This window comes from Varroa jacobsoni, unplaced genomic scaffold, assembly GCF_002532875.2.
Source record: "Varroa jacobsoni isolate VJ856 unplaced genomic scaffold, vjacob_1.0 scaffold_1248, whole genome shotgun sequence".
In the NCBI taxonomy this organism is placed as follows: Eukaryota; Metazoa; Arthropoda; class Arachnida; order Mesostigmata; family Varroidae; genus Varroa; species Varroa jacobsoni.
Genome location: NW_019214150.1, coordinates 394,563 through 417,938, shown reverse-complemented (window position 1 = coordinate 417,938; position 23,376 = coordinate 394,563). Strand labels below are relative to the sequence as shown.

The 23,376-nt window shown below is 38.7% G+C and overlaps 1 pseudogene; it reads left to right on the top strand.

The window, feature by feature from the left end:
- The first annotated feature begins 364 nt into the window (after nucleotides 1–364).
- Nucleotides 365–16,400, top strand: LOC147752448 (galanin receptor 2a-like; annotated as a pseudogene).
- Nucleotides 16,401–23,376: the final 6,976 nt, after the last annotated feature.

The following is a 23,376-nucleotide window of genomic DNA, read 5'->3' as shown; positions in this document are numbered from 1 at the left end:
TCTATTTCAACTGCGAGACTAAGTAATAGCACCGTTGACAAATTACAATAATAGCAATACGTCCGTATACTTCAGTAGTATTGCATGGCCTACATAGTATATTTGAAGATTCTGCCAGCATATCCATAATAGTTTTTTGCATTGTATGTTTTGGTTACTTCTCTGATAATACTCAACGGACCACTGGTAGGTGCCAAAATATTGCGTTTGCAAATATACTATTGAAATTTTGGGACGGGTCGCGCATGCATTTTTGCCCAAATAGCTTACCAATGACAAAACCTCAGGAAGCGAGCCTTGCCCATTTTCATAGCTATTATTATAGGGTAAATGTGATACCAGTGCGAACTGGAACTCTTTACAGGCACTGCTATGGCGATTTATTCTGTGTGGTCAATTTGGCAGCTTGTGGTTTCTCGGTCGGGGCCTTTGTGCTACCGTTAAAACTTTCAGAATTGGCCACCCCCGCTTCATTCTCGTTCATGACTGACGATCTATGCAACGATGCAGACGATCGTCGTATTCGCCAGCGTACTGACCTTCGCCACTATATGTATCGAACGGTGCGTAATGATTTTGTGTCTATGCGGACTTCTACTAATAAAAGCATCTCGTTTACTTTAGGCTCTATACGACGTTACGGAACTATTTGACAAGTGTAAGCGTTTTCATTGCGTTTGTATTTTTAACAAACTGACAAAACGTCTCAGTACGTAAGAATGTTAGCTGTGTGTTTTTCTTGAAAATCGACCTTTATCTGGTGCCTTACGCTAAAATTCTTGTCAGTTGCTTAGGTATAAAACTTATGCCTCATATAGTCAAGTAGAGTTGTCCTGTGAATGAGGACTGCTTTAAATGAAGGCTGTTATTGCAGCAGCTTTTTTTTAATCACCTGTCGTTATCAGGCTCATATTAGTAGCCCTGTGAGACAAAAAAAAAAAAGGTAACTAAAAGAATTTGTCTTTACTCAGCCTGGATCTTATGGCTTTCACTAGCAGCGTTGTCTATGTGCTTCAGGAGCGACCGGTTAACTAACCAAATACTAGCAGCTTTTTTTTTTCATACTTTCGAACCGTATTTCAAGACCGTGTCGTCCTACTTTCGTATGCATGAAAATTAGACGTAAACCTAAATATGCCTGATCAATAAAAATAGAAAAAGTGAAATTTTTAAATATTTTACTAAAGTCTTAGGTCCTGGCATCAGCAAAAAAAAAAAACTCGAATTGCGGTTGTACCATTTAATATAGAACAGCAATTTTTTTAAAGCTAAAAACGTATCCAAGGTGCTCTGTTATTGGCGTAGGCTTCAAAATTTAACCCTTTGACACAATACCCAGCGTTTTTTTTATCGGCCTCATCAATAGTTTTGCCTTTTTCTATTCAACTGCAGGCGACTTTTGCTGAACGCAAACGTCACCCTTTAATTCGAGAATGATTCAGTCAGCCCACAACACGGTCTAGAGGAGGTGCATATATATGCATATGTACATATGTATATATATCTCGGGTCTGAACGACCCTTCCTTCTCACGTTAGGCTTACGCTGTTGATAGGATAAGAATTATGCGACCTCACTGCTATAGACTCCATAGAGGACTATTATTGTTTGCGTTTGGGAGAAAATGCCTATTGGCGCAATTGAACGGTCACACGTTAAAAATCAGAAACGTTGCTTATACAGATAAAAGAAAAATATTATTACTTTGTGAACGATGTGGTCCGTAGTGCGTTTTAGTTAGCAATCATCGCGGCGCTCCCTCTTCCCTCGAAACTAGGTCCCGATTGAATCAATCGTGTCCTAATTACTTGGTACGTTCACCGGTCCCCTTGTCTGAAATGAATATGAAGTGAGCACCAGGCCTTTACGTTCGTGAACGTCTATGTGCGAGAGTAGACTAAAAAGCTGTCGAAAAATGTAGCTGATCAGGCCACTTTGTTCCTTTTTGCCGCTCCAGTTGAACGTAAACAACAAGTTAAAATTTCTCAGATCGGGTGCGTTCAAAAAGTGTATGTTCTTGTCTGGCACAATTTATAACAGCACGGATTTTTTTTTTTTTTTGCCAGTGGAACTGACTAGTTAGACTAATAGGATTTGGCCAGACAGAGAGAAACAATATTCATTTGCTTTCAATATTGGAAACGCTGTAGCAGCATTTTAAAGAGGCCGTTGAGCTGAGGCAATATATCTAAACTAACATAATTTCTACAAAGGTAATTTTTCCTATTACCTAAAAGCACCATATATATCTAGGTTATGATGCTCGGAGGACTAAAATTTAGAATTAACAGTACGATACCTGTCAGACGCTGTTTCAAGACAGACATTACGGATAACCACGAAATATATACTGGTAGCCATTGTCGATCGACATTGGAAAAGTTGGTACTACAATATAGACAGTCTGTCCATTTTCCTAGCTTTCTTTGTCTAAAATTGATATCAATAAAGCCCTCATCTATAAACGATGTACGATAGCATACAAGCCTTAGACACAAAGACATTCGTTTACATCAGAATGATACACTAACACAAAAACATAACCATACGACCTTTTCTATGGTGTGTAACATAGAAGAGTTCAATTAACAACTACGTCTAATTCTACATTATTTGTCGTTTATACATGTCGAAATACCTAGCAAATCAGCATCTATAGTTGGTCTTAGAAACATCATAAGCATGCCCCCGGAGCAAACGTTTACCATGAGACACAGCGCATTGTATTCGTATCATATCGACAACTGGTTAAATCTGAAGTTGCTGTTGCACGATAATGAGTATACATTGTTTATAGAGAATTCCATAATGGCCGGGGGCTACCTTTGTGTGTTCACTATTACAGTTTGAGTGGACCGTCAATTACGATGTTTTGAGTACTCCTTGTTGTCAGATCTTGCCAGAATTATTCAGATATTCGGTGAAAGATCCTATTATTATATATAATGTATTTACTACAAACGCTGTTTCTTCCCCATCTGAAAATTAAGCGGCCTCTTTTTCGGTATCGCAAAATCTCTCTGCAGGTGCCAATAAGAGTTTCAAATACTAATAAATAGTAGTTTTTTCGCTATAAATTTGAGTGATGTGAGCCCCTGCAGGATCTCAGCGATTCAGCATTTCGATAAATATCGGGTACGTCTATTTCTTTGTCGTCGAAAAATGGGCCTTTTTTCAAAACTCATTTTTATTTCTTGACTTTAGGCGCTTTGTGCTGGAGCTGATCGATAATCTTTAATCAGCTTACAGTCAACATTAACCGAGTGACCATAGGCGCTCGTTCTGTCCTAGCCTAGTACGGAGGGCAAGGTAGCAAGACAGCCTGACAGGTATACTGGTGATCTACTTGGAATGGATATGCGGACGCGTCCTCCCCTCGTCCCTGTGTCCCCCTTGTTCCGCTGTTCCTTTGATTTCATCGTTTCTTTTTCAGCTATTTCGCCATCTGTGACCCGCTCTTAAGCTGAATGCAGTTGCAATCGAAAAGACGTGCTAAACATGTCCTACTGATCGTCTGGTTGATGCCCTGGACTGTGGCAACGCCTTTCATCTGTCCGCTAAGCAGTGTCACACTAGCGTCCGAATTTGGCATCATAACTAGGACGTCGTCTATTATCAACATCGATGAGCCGTTCCGCCAAGCATATTGTGCATCCCTTTCTTTACTTCCTACTTGCTACAGTTGACATTTATAGGTACGTAAGCGCTTATCTATACCTTTAATGTTAGGGACCTTATTTCACAGTGGGTACGAGGGCTGTTCTAAAGTATTCTATACAAATATTGTTCGAACTGTTGTAGCGGGACCGTACCAGGACGCGCCAGTCCCGCATAGCAGGCTAACGTGTAGATATATATATAACTTCAAATATGTCAAGAAGTATATAGGAATACAAGGATTAAAAATTGACATGAGGCAAAGAAAAAACAAATCGGAACATAAAAAATAATACTATTATTACAGTGGTAATGATTTATATAATTCAGGACTGATATAAATTCACATGCGTACGTGTGTGTTACAAGTTAGACGCAAGATAATAGCGGTATGACCTAACGAAACGCCGATCTTATAAGTAGAACTTTATTTTGTATCAGATCCTATCGCTAACTGCGAGTGAATGATCTGCGTGCGCAGGACCCAAAGTGTAACATATTTTTACATCGTACGTTGTATTTATTTTGAATTAAGATGCCATTAGACCTTCCTGTTCCTGACACTTCACTAGAATTAAGCCGTTCCTCAAATCTGACATCAATATAATCAATGAGTTGTACTAAATAAATGCCAGGCTGTAAAGCCTATTTTAAGTGCTTTATGTTATGCGCAGGTGTGTATGGGGAGGCCTACGTATTACAACTGCTACTAAGCGCAAAATGTAAGGCTGTATCCGCCATTCCATGTTTTGGATTGAGATACTCTACTAGGTCATGCGTTGAAACAGGTTTGTACGAATCCACACAATAAACCAAACGATCTCCCGAATAAACAACCATAGTTGTATTTGAGCACCTACCACCCCTAGAGATCCACTGTGCAATAAATAATCTTTTCTCTACGTCATAGGCCAGATTTTCTATAATGGTGCACGAGTGAATCACTGGCACGTAGCCTGCATTTGGCAAATAAAATGGCCAACTAGTACGCTATTCAAAATTTTTAGAAAACTTAAGCTAGTGTTTCATACATACACAATAAAAATTTTCGTCTTCTTTTACGAAATAGGCTCCTGTGACACATTCTGGTGCCTAAAACAGTAACGTGTCCAAACACAGCGTTGGAAAACTCGTTTTTGTCAGGGACCGGCGCATGGTGAACGCGCAGATTCAACAGACATCGAAAACGAGCTTTTATTTACCCCTGACGCTATCAAAGTAAAACCTGTCCTACTAAACAGAACAATAGGGTTAAAAATTGTTCACTTGCCCTCAACACACGATGCTAGGAACGCTAGGATAAAGGACAGCCAAAAAAAATTATGTCATGTATCATAAGGGTCCAATGTTAAAGGCCTTAGTGTTTGATTTCCATTTGGCTTCTTCGACTGTATTAAAAAAACCTAGACTAAGTTATTAATAGATTATAAAATTTAAAGCAGGGAGAACGTAGCGAGTTTTGCGCCGTGGGTACTTGTATGACCCTGGTGTTACACTCTAAGCGAATGTACAGTTTATATTGGTAGTCTAATAATATGAATCGTAAATTTTTCTTTCATATCTACACTGGTTGAAATATACATGGGCAAGTGAAGTCAGAAGGACTGATTTCTATGTAGCTTCTTTCGGTAGCCGAGGTTCGACCTTTCTCCACGACCCTCACACGAAGTTAAACTGCAATTCGATGCTTCAGCCCTAGCAATGATATTATAAAATTTCAAAGATGCTATTGTATCAAGAACTTGGCGGATGGCCATAGTCAAAACGTTTTGGATTGTCTATATTGACAGGTATGCTCCTTTGATTAGTAGCTATGAAATAATTACGCGCTACCGTGTACCCCAATAAATTCATATATGTATATATATATATATATACGCCTGTCGCGCACAAAACACGTACTACGCACAATATGTGGCTGTTGCATGAGATTGCTGGGTCTATTAAGGTTCATAACGGAACGACTTTTATCGTTTTCTAATATTATGGGTTCCCACCGCCAAAAACAGCGCGCTACTTATATCGTATCTTAAACCTTTCTAGAGATACTGGAATATTTTGGGCTCACTTAGTTCTATTGTATGCATGCAGGGTGGTTGATCGAAAGCATGTAGGCAGTTGAGCAGGTTTCCTAGCCTTGGTTAGCATCCTAATTCGATATTGAAGGGTTTATGAGCGGAACGCTTTTATATGTCTTTCTTGTAAAATAGCGGTTTCTTCCAACAATACGCCCACCCTCGTTATTTTCGTGTCACGACGATTACTCCAGTAAATGCTACGGATGAGACGCGGAGACTACGGAGCGATTTTTGAGAATATTTTAAACTTCTGTTTTTCTATGTATGTCAATAGGAAAAGATCGTAATTTAACGAGCGCTTAAACTGGAAACAAGGCTAACACGTTAACCAGTGAATGTGCCGCAATCATTTCTGCTAGACTATCCATATATATGCATTGGGAATCTGCATAATACAACACGTGAGTATAAACCACTGGATAACTTATGGGTGCCCTTATGTTTTTTATAATTTACTATTGGTCTTTAGTCCTTCGGCACTAAGATACGAATACTTTATCAACAACATTATTAGGGATTCTTGATCTAACTGAGAATTTTACTTCCAAAAGAGACAACTTTGTCTGCCAGCTCAATGTCCTTTTTGAAGTATGCAAAAATCGAATCTAATGATTTAGAACGTCAGACGCAGACTATACAGGAGCAAAGCGATGCCCTGGTAAATAACGCTATAGGTAGTTTGCACGTATAGTACGCAACGTACATGGTTAAATAATAAAAAAAAATTTCTAAAAGACAAGCTGCTCTGCAGCAACATAAGGTAGTCAATACTATTCTTTATCTACTAGCCTAAAAATTACGAATTTTTTCAATTTTTTTTTAGCCTGATACAGAACTATGATGATTCGCGACGGCAAGGTTTCCTGCCGCACAGCCAATAGCGGCTGATCCGGAAACTGCCAACATGCACAAGTTGAAGTGTTGAAAGCATTTTTGGTGCACGTTTCAGTCTCGAATGAAATTCATTAATAAAGACATATCTGCACCTAAAAGTTACTCTGAAGAACTCGACCTGCTTATCATGCTATTTTATTGAAGATGGTTCATCTGGTTCAACCTTGTTTATTAGAATCGTACCTGCAGGTAACATTAAGAGAAAAAATCAGGCCAGATCCGGCTCTATACAGATTATAAAACTGGACTCCAGCATGTGTCTAAAGAGCACTAGCAGCATTTACTGAGAATTTGTAAGATATCGACAACTAAAAGGTGGTTTCACGGGTAGGCGCACCAGGAAGCCTGCTTGTAGGTGAAAGTTAATGAAAGCCTTAGAGGACTGGTTGGCGCTAGACGTTCCAAAACTTCTTCTAGATGCAGCGAAATAACATTTCAAGCTAAAAGTGCTTTGGGTCGTTGCAGTAGTTTATGGACATGATGACTTCAAGTTTAGATGAAACCGCATCACATTGCGGCGATACCGGTACGCAGTAATAAATACAACCCCAGAAAAGCCCATGCAAAGTCTACACAAACTTGGTTTGAAGGTTAACGCGGGCAAGTGTACCTTCTTGATAGACGAGGTTATCTTGCCTACATTGGTTGCTGTAGATGTTCCGGCAAAAATTAAATGGTACTCTCTATATCAGGCCTATAGGACATCAGAGTTACGTTCCTTTTCGAATAAATTCACTTTATTCGAAAAGGAACGTCTTTATTATTAGAAAAAAGTTGTCCAATGTTTTCTGAAAAGAAAGACCAAATATATTTGGCACGCAACAAAAAAGATCTCAGTCAGCCTGTCTATCCCAGTAGCTGCAGACAAACGAGCTGTTATACTATACATAGGAAACGTTATCTATCAGGCAATTAGATTACTTGCTTTAACTAAGAGAACTATCTTAGATCGAAACAGAAGCACTGATTTCCAATGTGAAGAAGCCCACAGCTGTAAACATAATGGCGTGGTTACATCCACATACGTTTGAATATGATCTTCACAGAATGTGCCAGTTTTCATCGCTACGATTTTAGTACAGTTTGATATTGACCTAGAATATTCGACGGCTGCAGAAGTGCATCAAATAGATGATTCGTTTTTCTTTTGTCTATACTCAACAAGACCGGCCACAGCCCATATGACGCGTACGGTGCAGCTGGGTCAAAAAGAGACAACGTCGTCTTCAATGCTTACGTTGACCCCTAGTCGTTACTATTACCTGCCGCATCTTTTGCAACCAAAGGGTCGTTATGTAAATGAGGCAGTCGACGTAATGGGTCACGCCTTCACTGAGCCGAATACAACCTGTTGCGACTAGCTAATCCTCCACATTAGCGGAATTGCTTCGACCCTTCGCATGTTCACCTACATTCAATGCTGCGCCCTTCTTCAGACGAAGTATCCGTGAGCTCCGAATATTGCGAGAGGCGATTTTTATAATAAGAGCCTTTTTAGGCGATGGCACGTCAATCGGAAAGCTTCTTTGGGTCATCATCGAAGAGTGCGGGGTACAATAGCAAGACAAGCATTACAAAGCTGTAGGAAAAAATGTTTCAGCTATCACAGCCTGATTAGGCGTATATTATTAAATATGTGATATGTGCGTGTGAATCCGGATAAGGACTTTATGATTCTATAGAGACGGGTATAACTAAAGAAAAATGCCCTTGCTTCATAATGTCTTCGCTTGCCCTATTACGAAAGGATTTCGCCTCGCCTGACCTCTAACTTCTGTCGTTCTCAAACCCGTCCATTCAGCAGCTGGTTATCAAAGCTAACTCCATTTTACGAATGAACTTTCGTCCAAAATAGGCATCTATGAAGTTGCACTAATTTTTTATAAGGATTATTTCACGGCCGCCGGATTATTTGTTTGCAATAAAATAAAATCATTGAACTCAAGAAATTGAGGAAGAAAAAAGAAAATTAAGGAGTGCGACTAATCGATTGAATATCAGTTAGGTTAGGTTAGGTTCCGTGTCAGAAAGTTCCGTGTCATCAATTCTTTTATTTTAAGACTTTCGTAAATTTAAAGAAACCGAAGTAACAGCACTTCTTTACTAACTAATCAAAATACGCTCGTACGATAATAGTAATTACTTAGTATATAACGCGTTGAAAAGTTTTTATTCACAGATAGTCACTATTTAAGGTAACTACCAGTGGATTCATTCTAAAGATGGACACGTCAAATTGTTGTGCTTTTTAAAAAAAAAACTTTTTTGGTAACGTTTGGTTCTGGTTCTTCTATAGATGCAGGGCATGAAATGAAGACTAAGATAGTATCAAGTAATTTACTTTGCGTTTCAGGGCAACGGTGGGTTTTATTGCTGCGGGAACTTAAAAGAAACGTAAAAACATCGAAGCTAACTAAAAACTGTAGAATTTCTATTGGCTATACATAGGGTTTGCGTGGGGCAAGCAACTACTATAAAATGCTCCTACGACGTTTTCTAAAAAAACACAGTTTCACTTCACAATTGCATCATTGTACTGCGTCAAACAACAACAAAAACACACTACTGTAACGTATTTCAGGGGAACTTTAGTCAGATAATGAGATAACAAGTTGAATTAGCGAGTCGACTGTATACAGCAATAGATAGGGTAAGGAGAAAGGTGTCAATCGCACAGTCATAACTCGTATCTGAAATGGGCCAAGCAGCAGAGCTATAAGGAAACTCTCGACACAAGCTTGAGCCCAGCCAGACAGAAAGCTAGACACGATCCTTCTTTGAATTAAGTATATATTTAATGATGACATATTTGCGTGTTTATTTCAGCGAAAACGTATTAGTTTTCTAAAAATGAGGCATAAAATCTACAGCTGGTAACTTGCGTACAAGTTGACCAAATTCGAAGCCAATCCTAGGTCAGAGCGGGTCCTGTGTCAGGGCCAAATTAGCCAGACTAAAACAGATGCATTATGACAAATCCTACGTACAAACATTTGTTTTAATGCTGTAATTATTGGTACTACACAAGATGACTTTCTGATCTTCTCATGGGGCCCTTGCCTTTTAGAAGGGCCAACGGGAAATAGGAAATCATCATAGCAGCGGAAGTGTGTAATAAACAGAAAAAAGCCTTCTGATATCGGTACACCGGTGATTACGCGGCTCTCAATTCGGGGCTTTCTGATGAAAGAAAAAAAATCGAAGCCGTAAAATTTTGTGAAAAAGGTGCGCATTTCCTCGTACTGCAACACGTAGGACAGTGAAAGGACATTTCTCAACAATATCTGGCCAGATGTCACTTTTTAAAAGCTTTTCCTTACAACATTGCTTGTTTGCTTATATCGTTCAAAACGCATAGAATATATCTGGGCTTTTTTTGGACGCTGAACTGAATAATCACCAACTTTCTACTTCATATCTAACAATGATTTTCCCCATTGAATGCCCATATAAAGGCAATTTCTCCCATTGAGCCTTTTTAATACAAACCAATATATATCATGTTAATAATTCAGGAGACTACAAACACAGAACAGTGTCGTATCAGATCCGGAAGGACCAGTTCTGGAATGGAATCGTTTAAATAGTGTTGGCAGTCTATTTTAGTGATTCTATTATATGCTTGCACTATTCTATGGGAAACGTAATGTTAAGTACATAACAGCAAAAACATGAAGGCAATTCGCTCATGAGGAAAGCTTTCCCGAGGATGATAACAGAGGCAAGCAATTTGTCATGAAGTAAAATTACTCTTTCGTTTGAATACAGTAAATGAGTATTACTTTTAGGATCCTGAATGTGAGTTTCTCGTGGTTAAATGAGAGGCCAGCATCTCTGGTACACAACGCGACGAGTCTACCGCTTTCAGCCGAAAGGCACAGACATGATACGTTTCACTTCTAAGTGTAGATTGTAAAACTGTGGCATCTAAATGATGAGCAAATGTTTTATAGGTTAGTCTGCGTAGTGTAACTTACAATAATAGAAGTTTACATAATCATCTTTCTTGAAATAGATAGATTGACTATGTTATATTTGGCCGTCTAGTTGTGTTTTCTAGCTTTTCCAGAAAGCTCTATTGTCGTTCTATTCGAGAACTTCGATCGTGTTAAGCAAAAACAACGACTAAATTTAGCGGGCCCACTGAGGTTTCTTGAAGTAAGCATTCAATTAGTAATAATTAGCGTGACGACACAGCGAAACGCATTTTTGCGATTGTACTATCTGTCTCGGTCGCTTATGAGAGAAGAAAAACCGTGTATTTTTCTGCGCTAATGAATCCTTAGAAGTTGAGACCTTTCACCGTCTATCATGTTGGACACGGCCATTTCCTGTGTCGTTTACTGTTAGAGGCAATGTTCGTCGCCCGTTTAAGTATTTAGCAAACGCAATTGAAGACTTCTCGTTGTTTTTTATTCCTAGTACAACATGCCAGTAGACTTGGTAGCTATGGAAGGGCGGCTGGCCAGGGTATTCCGAAATATGGGACAGATTGCAGTGCGCTTACCTTTTCTTCCTGCTATTGTGCATAGTAACGAAGGTTTTATGCTACATAGACATTCGTTAGCAATTTCGTTTGTTTTATTTAACTGACTTTGAGACGACTATGTAAGACATTTGATGTGTTACTTAAGTGGTTGAAGAGTCACATTTTAATCTTCAATAAATAGCTCCTATCGGTAGGTCCGCTGTGCTTTGGACTTCGCCATTTCAAAAGAAGAGGAGTGCACAATTCCAAGTCTTGAAAGACCGGCTATTGCGTATGATTTACAGCTTTCCGAACAAGTCTTTTTTATCAGATCTAGTTCCCTACCTCCCATAACCTTGACCAAGGCTTTGGTAAGTCTTTTTAACCATATAGATCGGAGTTTGGTTCTTTTTTCTATATATTTAGTATAATATTTATACTTTTTTTTTTGTTTTGATTGGTCTGCAATCAGACTTTCCTAGATTGTTCCAGGTGGGACGTGTTATAAGATCACCCGATGTCTTCTACAAGGGATTTCGTTATGTCGACACGGTAGCTGTATGGCGATAGCTAATGCCAAAATGCTAACAGAAGGAAGGTGTGTTCTTATTTGTCCGATTGATTTGGATACTGTTCAAGCGGCGATTTTTCCATTCGTAGGCCTAATGATCTTGCGCTCGACTTTCTAGTTCGTTGTGAATCTAACCTTCACGCTTCGTTCCATAAACAAACCCAAGATTGTGCTCGACCCTTCAACGTCATCCCCATCACATCTGCGCAAATCCCCAGAACAGATATAAAGGAATCTTATCTGCTATTGTTCGCCACGAGTAATGGTTGTCTAGAGAGATCAATGTTACGATCCTGCGGAACAGACTTCGATCTAATTGAAACCATGTAGAGGACCTTATTCTAATGAAGTTGAAGAAGTATAGCAGAAAATATGTAACATTTTTATAACGCAACGTATTATATCTCTTGTGTGTCATTAAAACTACACTACAGTAGGTAGATTAAATGGTAAAAATACTATTGTCGGTCTTTATTGACTTTAAGCCGCCGCTATTGTTAATAGTCGATAAAAGATAACTAATCCTGAACCAGTTTTTCCTGTGCTAGGATTTACTGCTTGAAGGGAAACAATAGCCGCAAAAAACCTATATTCTTGTTAAAGCTAGAATTTACTGAATGAGTCCGTTCACGTTCGGAATCTGATTTCTATTTCTTTTTTCTTCATGCTTGTACCATTTTTTCTTTCCCCTTCAGTAAGATAGTAATGATTGTGGCGGTCGCCTTTGGCGCCTTGCGGACGCCGTACTTTGTCGTCACGATAGCTACCCAGTTTCCAGGCGCCAGTTACATGGAGAACCATAACTATCTTAGTACGATGCTGCTAATAAATTTGTGTGCATTTCTCAACTCGTGTTCGTCTACCTGGCCATGAGCATGCGCTTCCTCAATGGCTTCCGCCGTATCGTGCGCACTCCCGTTTGCTGTTGCCTGTTCCGTACGAACGCAAAAGACGACCTATTCTGTGGTGCCGAAAGCCTTCACATCAGATCATCGCACAACAACAATCAACCTAAAGTAAACGAAACGAGTATAATAACGCCGTTCCGAACGAGATCAAGAGCAACGGGGGCAAATCGTCGGATGCGCGAACAGCGCCTTTTTGGCCAGTGTATTTCTGTCGACGGATCTCTACCCAATAGTGTTACATCGGGTTGCGCCTATGCTACAAATGCCTCGCCGCCACCTGCCGTTGTAACCGTGGTCGCAGCCAGAGCAGTGACAGCCGATATCCAATTTATGTCTATATATATATATATATAAAAACACATGCTTGTTTTGCCAGCCAACGAACAAATATGAACGGCTATGTAGGTTATGCCAATCGCAGCACAGGCATGTAAACACCGATCGTTCGACAGCTGCAGAAAGGTACCGTCACGAATCGTTTCGTTGCCAATGTTCCATGAGCGTTTGTAGGCAGTTCTGAAAGGGCGAAGACGCAGCTGGACAACATCGTCTCTATGCGGCCTCTTCGTTTCCACACAGAAAAGTTGTGATCTAAGGAAAAGCCGATTTGTGTTATGCAAACAATAGTTCATTGTTATAGAGCGAAAAACAACCGCATGCTGCAGAATGTTAGACAATGCTTTTTTTTGAATGGAAATCGTCTATAAACAACTACAATATAGAGGTGAAATTACAAATATAGCATACGTAAGAAGCAAATTAAGCTGTTGAAACAACAAAAACGGTCGAGTTTTACGCGAAAAATACGTGAAGTTTCAAATGGCTGTACATTTCTACGAAGCCACGTACGTCGATCGTGTATCCAATACCGTAAAGAACGTGAGACAAAACGCGAAACAAACGGTCGAACGGGCCGAAACGCTCTACAATCGAACGCCTAATAAAAATAGTTTTAAATATTTCGTGTCGAAATATTGCGGAAGCTCCTATCACTTTGTGTTACAGGCTGCGCATTGTACTTCGAATGTAGACAAATATTTAACCTACGAATCCTTAAATTGTTAGGTTACAGTATCGCAGATTGTTATTTTAAATTGACATCGGCCAAACCACAGAAATCGCATGGGTTCAGTTATTTGGAACGACCAATTACTGGATATAATCCTGTTTTTAGCCTCCTACAACGGTAGGAAGCTCTGGCACGTGGAATATCTGCTTATTACCGATGCAACTGGGTAAGATTATAATTGATCTACTTAGTAAAAATTAGAGCTTCTGGTCAAAAGGAAATCTATATTGATTTATTAATGGCCTATTGCGCTGGAATAGGTTCCACCGAACGGTGGCGTTATACCGGCTTGCCTCACAAGTCACCGAAGATCGATTACACCTTACCAATTTCCTCTAGGCCACCCAAAAAAATTTATTAAGCTTGAAAAAATGTGATTCCGAAAGGATTCCGGATCCAAAAAAATGTGACATTTATATCTCGCTACTCTCATGTTGCGCTATAAAATTTGTTGTCAGTTCTTGTCGTCACGTTTCAGGAAATCGGCGCAAATAAATTTCTTTTTTTCTCTCTTCTAAGACGCAATTATACATAAAAAATAGACATATATTTGTATTAGTGACGCGTGTCGCAGTTACCTGTAACATCTATCTGATCATATACGTGTAGATGGATAAGTCATTTTTATTTGTTCTGAGTATGTGATGTATCTATATGCCGACAGTCAAAAACGCGTGCAGTTTCAAAATGGCCATGCAAGGCATGTGAGCTTATGCGGCTCATGATACCAAACCAAGGTATATATATGCTCGATAATTTTAATACGAAAGTAGAAAAATTGCGGTCTTATTCGCACCATCGTTTACAGACAACTGCATTGTCATATTTCACTATTAGTCAGACAGAAACCGAGTCTGGTTCTTAGTAATTGAGATACATATAACTTTCGGCAGTTGTCTAAAAGGTGCGAGGTCCACTTCCTACTAATGTCGCCTACAAGGAGTATATCTTTCCTGATTTATTCGTTTCGGATGCTGGACACACTGTGTGCTATAGGCGTGTTTACATGGGAGTTTGCGTGTGAGCCTTATCATGTTGGCCTTGAATCTAGTGTCCTTGGCAATTATGAACAACTGCATTGTACACTTATTCGAAAAACTGGAGTATCTTAGTAGTAATGTAAAGTGACGTTCTTTATTAAAGCAAACTCCAAAGTACGTGTCTATTAATTTAAAATAGTAACGGGTTTATTATATATATGTTACTACCTTCAATTCCTTGATCTAACCATATAGCTCGCGCTAGATTTCTGGCATGACCATCTATATAGGCTCAATGTTTAACACATTAAAGACATAATAACTAAGTATAACAGCAAACTCGATGGCAGCAGGAACATTTAGAGAAAAGTGTCCTTCGGAACTATGACCATTAGAGGCCAAATGTGAGTATTGCTTTCAGTTAGAAACTAAACGCAAGTCCGCTACAGCGCCTACTACGCATTATGTTACTATCATTGTTCCTAAAGCTCCTTTCAATGAAAACTTGTTTAGGTCGGGTAGACTGAAACACTAGTACTATACCTTCTGTACTTAGCCACATGGCAGATAAAAATATGTGATTTTTCCCAGCAGAATTTTCATACCACGTCAATGTACGGAAACTCGAAGGCTGTCGAGCACTTACGGTGTGTCTTCATCAAAGATCTCAGGGACGGCTAAAACAACCGAAATTCCACTTTAGAGAACTTTTGCATGTTGATAAGGTGTCACAAGGAAAAGCAAGTGCCTATCATAGGTTAGATAGGCTGAGAGTTTTTGGGTTGTGGTATTTCTCACATGAATAGGTTGGCAATGCGCATCAAAGTGACAATGGGGAGGAAAAATATGTCGGGGGCTATACTTGCAACAGTAAAATCTACGTCTATAGATTTGCTTCGATTTGTTTTAATTATTTATTCTGCCATATTGACCCTCGTTGGCAAGAGTTGTCTGCACGAGTTACCATGAATCGGTAAGTTTTGCATCAGGTTACCTGTATGTATCTGATTAAACAATTTTATGCAGAAAAAGCGTGAGTAGATCAAGGATATAAAACGCCGTGCACGTATCCTGCTTCAAGGCCTCTGCTTGGCTACCCTTCTTGGTAAGTTCGGCTTAACATAAATCAGCAAGTGCAAATACTATCTTCTATACGTTTCGGCTAAATAATTTTTTTTGCCTTTTGCTGTGAAGATATGTATCTTTGCTCCGGGATGAAAAAGATGGGTGTTTTTAACTGCTTATGCAAGACAAGTTTAACTTTTGATGCTGCATTTACGACTTCGCAAGTGTTGCTGAAATTGCGTAATCATAAAGGGGTAGTGTATAAGTTGTCTACCTGTTCGTTGTAGGAGTTTGTAGCCATAAAGCGTTCTGTGACAACGTAACGATTACATTTCATATTACAAATGATATAAAAAGCGTTACTTGATTTTGTGAAGTGACAAAAACAAAAGCCTATATTTTTTCTCAAATACGTCGTCATGAATTCACCTTTGGAAGCAACGCAGCAAATGAGTTCGTGATTCTCAACGAACTGCAATTGGATCTCGTGGCTGCAGGGTACACTTGTTCTTTCTTATCCTTACGTGATCAATTCAAGGATCCGGCGAAAACTCACTATAAGAGTACAGGATGTGATTCCTATGACCCTGATGTGGTTACATGATGAATCGCCGAAAGGTAACCCCAACGGCGTTACCCACTTAATCCTAACCAGTATGGAAAGACAGGCTTGCAAATCTCCACAGCAGGTGACCGAGTTTACCGCATAAAAATCTCTAAAAATTTTGAACAAGATACGAGACTGTTGAAGAAAACCTGCATAAGTGAAGACTAAACATAGGAGACATTGATGTTTGATACCAGCACAATTGTCACCAAATAAACTATAAACAGATTAAAATGAGGAAGCTCGTCTAATCTGTATATTATGGTAATAAGTGACTATATTAGTATAGTAATCATAACAGCACCGAAAAGGAAAGGTAATAAAGATGACACGTTTGTAGGCAATCGGTCAAATTGCATTCTTTTGTGTGTTATACTTAACCGAAATGTAAAAATTAATTATAATAATAACCGCTACCAGTTGTGAGGTACGAGTGAGTAACTTTTAACGTCTGTTATTAGGAAATAACAGACGTTGCAAACCTATCGTGGCAGCAGTATAGGTTTTTTTTTGACTGCAAACCAGCTATACGCATCCGCGTGAGTTGAGGGCCAACGTAATGAACTGTACACAATTGCTATATACAATTACCGTCTATTGGCCCCATACGCTTTCAGGATGAGTCAGGCTGGCCACGGTTGTAGGAAATATATGATCTGGGTGTCTTCTAGGTAGACTGTTATTTGTCTAAACCACATAGCTTAAACAGAAAATAAGCATAGGTGATCAAAAATCATATGTATTCTTAATTCAATACGCTACTAGCGTTGTCTAAGTATGAAATCATTTGTAGCTACTAGCACTACTAATGGTGCACACTTTCAAGCATTGTCAAAAATCGAAAGCCATAATTCATGCCTAGTCCCGCGATAGGGAACTGATTTCACGGGACACATCATCTATACTCTGACGCACGTACTGAAAGTACATTTTTATCGTGCGTTTTTCTGGTGTATCAACGGTTGAGGCACCCAATAGAAACAAACAGCACGAACTATTGCTTTTGCGTGATTTCCACCCGGCGCGGACTACAGTGTGTAAATGTCATATTGAAACATTCTTATGTCGAATAGTCTGCTTAATTGAAGCTGAGAATATGACGGAGGAGCATGTGTCATGGATGAGGAGCTTTTGACTTCATCGATGGCTACTATGAAGTAAGAATGCTGAATTCTGCCCAGCGGTACTGGCTCTAAATAAGAGGACGCCTCAAGGTTTTAGCGGTTGAGAGAATGTTTTTGCCAGTCTTGTCGGACGATGCTCTGGACAAGTGGCGGGCATCGGGAACAAGCATGTTGTGATATATGATAAGAGCTGAACATACCAACTGACTGAAGAAATTTCGAAAAACAAGACCACATATCCTACCCAGAAACGAAGAGGGTTCTGGTAAGTTGCACCATGGCTGGGATAATCCTAATTAGAATGATTTTTTTTGTGGGATTTCACAGCGCGGTCTATTGGCGGCTCATTTGTTACTACTATAAACGAGTGAGCAGGAGCGTTTCCACTGCAATGTATTATATAGGAGGAATGCTGTTACCGTATTGGGTATTAAAGGCTTATGGGCTTTTCGAAAAGTATTAGAACGTTATAGGAGTTTTGTTTATCCTGATAGGTGTCAATGATTATAACTGCTTTCGTGAGCGGGTTGCTCCAAAAGAGTTACAGCACGACATAACAGATACGCGCATTTCCTTTCCACTAAGTACAGAAAGAATAAAAAAAATAACTCCCAATGAATGAGCTTTGCATCAGCGACACTATACTCCGTTAGGCTGGATATTTTATATAATAGCATTAAGTTTCAATCTTCTATTCAGTTCTTTCATGTCCAATAAGTACAGGATTATCGGGAACGTCAAAGCAATTGAACACGCTCGAAGGGTTTACCGGGCTTCGCCACTGTTATCTCGCCCAGAGAAGAAATTAAAGTAAGTATAGAAATGTAGCTAATTGAGTGAGGTGCCGACGCGTACAGAAACCAAGTGATCCTTTTATCATAATTTGAAATGTCTGTTCGACCCCTGCATAACTCTCGCTGTTGTCTGGCTTATAACGACGTTTGTAACGACAGATTCTGATCCAACGGTGATGATATATTTTACACTTAATTACGTTTATATCTTCTTAACATTAAAGATTATATCAGTTCATTTGCTACACTTTAGCATGTCCTAAACGAGGCTCACCGTTTGGCCTTAATATGTGCAAGAATATAACTGCAGGAACAGAAAACAAACGAGAGAAGAATACCCCTCGTCGGTTAAAAAACATCTGAATGATGCCAGTAGTCTCTTTGGTCATTGCTTTAATGGTTCACAGAACGTTGCCTACGCAGAATGTACGAATCTCGGCTGGATGACATGTATATTTAGTATATCTACCCAGGGAGGCTAAAGACATATCCAGATGACTATTAGGTAAAACTGTTCGTAAAGAATAAACGTTTTCTTGAAATGGGAATAGTAAAAAAAACTCAATAACTGAAATGGTGTGTCTTTATCTTTTGTGCTCTAAATGTGATGGCTACAAACAGATGCCTATTTACCGGATAATCTGTACTGTCAGAATGTTTGATTTCCTGCCAAGGTCTTATATTTACAACTATATATTTATTTAGAAGAAATGTTCCTACGATGCGTCAAGAACAAAGGAGAAAGTGCTGTTAATGATCGAAAATTATTTTTGATAGAATACTTGCCCAAAGCTTTCAAATAAACAGCTAGTAATTAACAGAGTTTATAGACAACGACAAAGTGACAGGCTTGCTCTACAACTCAGGCGCCCAAATACTATGCTATAATTACGGTACCGAGAGGACTTAGGAAAACTGAAGTAAGGGTCTACTTTTTGCAAACCAAAGGAAGCTGTTATTGCCAGCGTCTGCTTATGTCCTTCCCATATGGGAAAACGGCTTTTTGAAGTATGAGACGGCTCAAATTACTCAAAACGATGCTTCGATGGCGCTACTTTGCAGGAGCTCCCAGGTCTCTGTAAACACTTCTTTACCTGAAACGGACTCTTCCCTATCGATAAAATACACGGAATGTATTTCGTCGCGCTTTAAGATGTCAAAAAGTACCATTTTGTCAGAGACATCTGTTTCACTTACTATCGTTCTCAATCTTTTTCCTCAAAAATATGATGGAAAATATGGCGCGAAGTGTTCTGCGCGCAATTTGCAATGTGACAATTTTTTTGTCACTTCTTTTCCGAAAACTTAAACGTTCAGACAAGACTGCAGTCTTCTGATTAAGCCAAAAGTTCGTATTGTATCCGATGTGCTTAATAAGAGAAGGAAAGCCTCTTAGCTAATAGGCTGTATTTTATGAAACATTTTTTTAAAAAAAAAATCATTTTTACTTTAAGATTCACTTATGCGTATGCGTAATGCTCAACACGGTGACCAAACAACATTTCAAATGTCTTTTAGAAGCATTGACGTTGTCTGACAGAATAAGGCCGCCTGATCTACAATGTTAGATTATTATCCAATAGTCTTCCCCTTCGAGCACGCAGATATCGGATAAACGACCCATTTTTTCAAAGAGAATAAATCATTCCATGCCTATCGGATGTTTCGCCAACGAAGGTTCCTTTCAAAAAAATCAAAATATGAAATAAATTTTAGAATTTTGCCGTAGCTTGCCTTTCTTTGCTTCAGCGAATCTCGCCTGATGTAGTGCCCTAGCGGCGTACGGTTCTTTTTGTTTGGCCATAATCTCAAAGTAGCTTTGCAGAAACTTAGTTTAGCAATATTACTTTCGATAACGATCTAAAGTAATAAAAAAATTATGGGCATCGCAGTCCATCAGCTTACATCAGTACCTGACATATAAGTACTTTATAAAAGTAGAAAATTCACGATGGGCTGGCGATGTATTACACTAATATAACTGAAGAGAAACGCGTCCCTGAACTGGCATGAGTTAATCATAGTACGGAAACAAGGGTCGGTCCTTTCGAAATAACGACATTTTACCTATCACGAAATCACCAGAAGTGTGCCTTTGCTAAGAGCCGCCTATATAGTCAAAAAGTATCAATCACAATCCTTCGAACTAAAACTATATTTTCAAACATGATTGTATAAAACGTCTTCCCTACTACATTGTCGCTGAGCTTTTCCCTATCATTGTGTTTATTTACTTTAATTTTTATTATATTGATGTGCATTAATTTTCGGCTAATATTAGTATCAAGACGTTTGAGGTAATAGTACTAGTTATTAAAGTACTGAAAAAACATAGAATTTATCACTTATCAGGATTGTTAAAAAAAGCCAGTCCACGCATGCATTAAGGATATAATTTTATCTTTAATTTAAAATGTCGTTTCACTTACAGTTGGATTTAAGTGCTAAAAATACCTAAATATTTTCCAACTAATTAATTCAGTTTACTAAGGGGAAAATAAGCAGCTGTGTAAATATTGGCAGTCATAAACCATGCATACATATATACATATATATATTGATGCGGCTCTTTGAATCCGCCGCTAATAAACGCCTTTTATCTATTTTAGTGAAAAGGATATCTATTGAAAATAGTGTACTGCCTTCGTATTGATACTGCCAGGCCAGCGTAACGTTAATAAACTTGAAGTTGGAACGGTTTACTTAATAATAAGTCAATAGCAGGTAGATATAAGCATTTCTAAGTTGGTAGTCTGTTTAAGAGCTTAATGCAAACAACACAACTTATTATAAGATTTAACTTATTACGAATTAGTAGAGCCCTCGCAGTATAAGCCACGTGGTTTTACACGCATCTGCAATACCCAGTGCCGTCTCGTTATGAAGCTACAGAAACTTCTAAACTCAAAATTTCCGCAAATCAATGCCAGTTTTGTACTATGTGTATGTTAAAAACATACTTAGTAAAGTCTAGTAAACTTAATGCAACCTAATCAATGAGCAAGATAAATTGTCTGCTTGTCATGCTTTTGTAAGCTCTCGGCGACAGTAAGCTCGTGCGACCTCGCTAGCTTACAATGGTCACTCAAAACAAGCTGATTAAGACCTAAAAGCGTACAAGTACTTCAAACCGTCCTCTAGCTACCTAGAGCCTAAGCGTTACTTCAAGTTGCATTTTAGATATATACATGTTTGCCAACGTGACTTAGTTAGTGTTATAAGTATAAAAACCTCTATGTAGCAATTATTGCTTGCATAGAACTTCATAAGTATTTGCCATTGTTGCTATGCTTGTTGCTGTTATTGGGCATACTTGCAAATCTTTGGTAGCAACATGACAAATGTGAACGTATGATATATAGAGAATAATGTGTTTTTACTGATGTGGGAGCACTTATAAATTAGTACCAGCAGCGTAAGTGTACCAGCGGAGTGCTTCATATCCATCTAATATCATGGCCGTGTCGTGGAGGTAAAAATAGTGTACGTTGATAAAAAGTGTATGTTAATTTAGAAAAAAACAAGTTTATTGTTGTGTTCATTATAGTTCTGATTTAGCGGATTCCGAGAGACTACACTGAAAACCGCAATATATTTTCTTCGACTCTGAAACTGTCACAGCACTCTGATGTCCTCATGCTTTACGGTAACAGAGAGGCCAGACGTCGAACAAGCATTACTTCACGTCCCCTGGAGTGCGAGAACCACCTGAAATTAGTAGGTAATGGTGTCACGAATAAACGCGGTGCCTCAGTGGGACAAAGCATTGCTTAAAAAACATTTTTGGCATTGTAAAAAAAAACCAATATATGAATGTCGCTGTTCTCTGCTAGAGCAAATTTAGCATCGGTGTTGTTGCTACGTAAGAAAAAACAAAGCGGGACCAACAATACGTGAAAATTTTTTCTGTACCGTGACGTCGTAGTTGAGACATTAAACAAGAAACTGTTGTACGTAACAGACATAATTTAGTTTTTAAACCGACGATAATAACCAAGCCTTGGCAAATACTTTTACTAGTATTTTTTTAACTCCTTTAAAACCTAAAAAGGATGCTGTTAATACAAAGAAAACCAAGCTTATTAATACCTCCTATATAATTTTCGAGGAAATTTCGCTTATATGTTCCACGATCTTTTCCCATTAAAAAAACGCATGGAAGTCTTTGATATAGTGCTATAAGTCGGCACGACTGCCGCCTGATATTAGACGGCGGATTAGAAAGGTCAGAGAGCGAAAGTTCTCATTTTTGTCTATCTAAGTTAGAAATATAACTAAGAAATGCGTTTTCGTCGCAAATGAGCCATCAGGCAAACTTTTGCTAGTATTTGTATGTGCTGATTTTTTCGAATGGCTAACTATTCAGCCGTACACCGCCACCCACAAATACTCTCTAGGCAAGGCAAATCGGATTTGAACGTTGCCACTGTGCCATACTGAAGAGAAGTTGCGCAGCAGACTTTTAATATTAAACTTGCCACTTTTTTTTTGGAGACTGAGCTCTTCAGTTAGAAGATCATCTAGTCGATCAGTTCCGCGGGCCTTTAAAAACAATTAGTTCATTATCAAAACATTTATTATAATAAAAATACAGTTTGATCTCCACTACGTGGAAATTGTTGACTGTTGACTGCTCCTTATACTTTAGTTAGTGCTAGGGCTAACCTATGCAAATGAAACTATTTTCAATTAAATATTCGAACAAAGCTGCTTGTTCTAAGCCGCTTACTTTCCTTTATTTTAAGGAAGTACGGTAATGTAGTAAGCTATGAAAGTTACTTCTATATACAGGGAGGTAACTAAATTCCGATGTGGAAAAAAAAACTAAGTGCAAAGTTAAACCAATAAACCAAAGACACCAGGTTAGTGGACGATATTAAAGATTAACAAAATTTATCTAGCCATTACAACCTAAACTAAAATGAATAGACACAGTGTCGTATATAGCATGCATATTTTCAGCTGATATAAAGTTAGCTCGTTCCGATCTTGTCCTGAGCGTGTTTCTAACGCCCTTCTATTTTTTAATACATCTTTTGTATTCGGAAGCCAGTATTTAACAAATATGGAAATACACTGTTAAAGTACCGATGCAACATGCACATACGATACTACTAGGATACGTTTCAAATGAAAATAAGGAAGAGCCAAACACATCGGA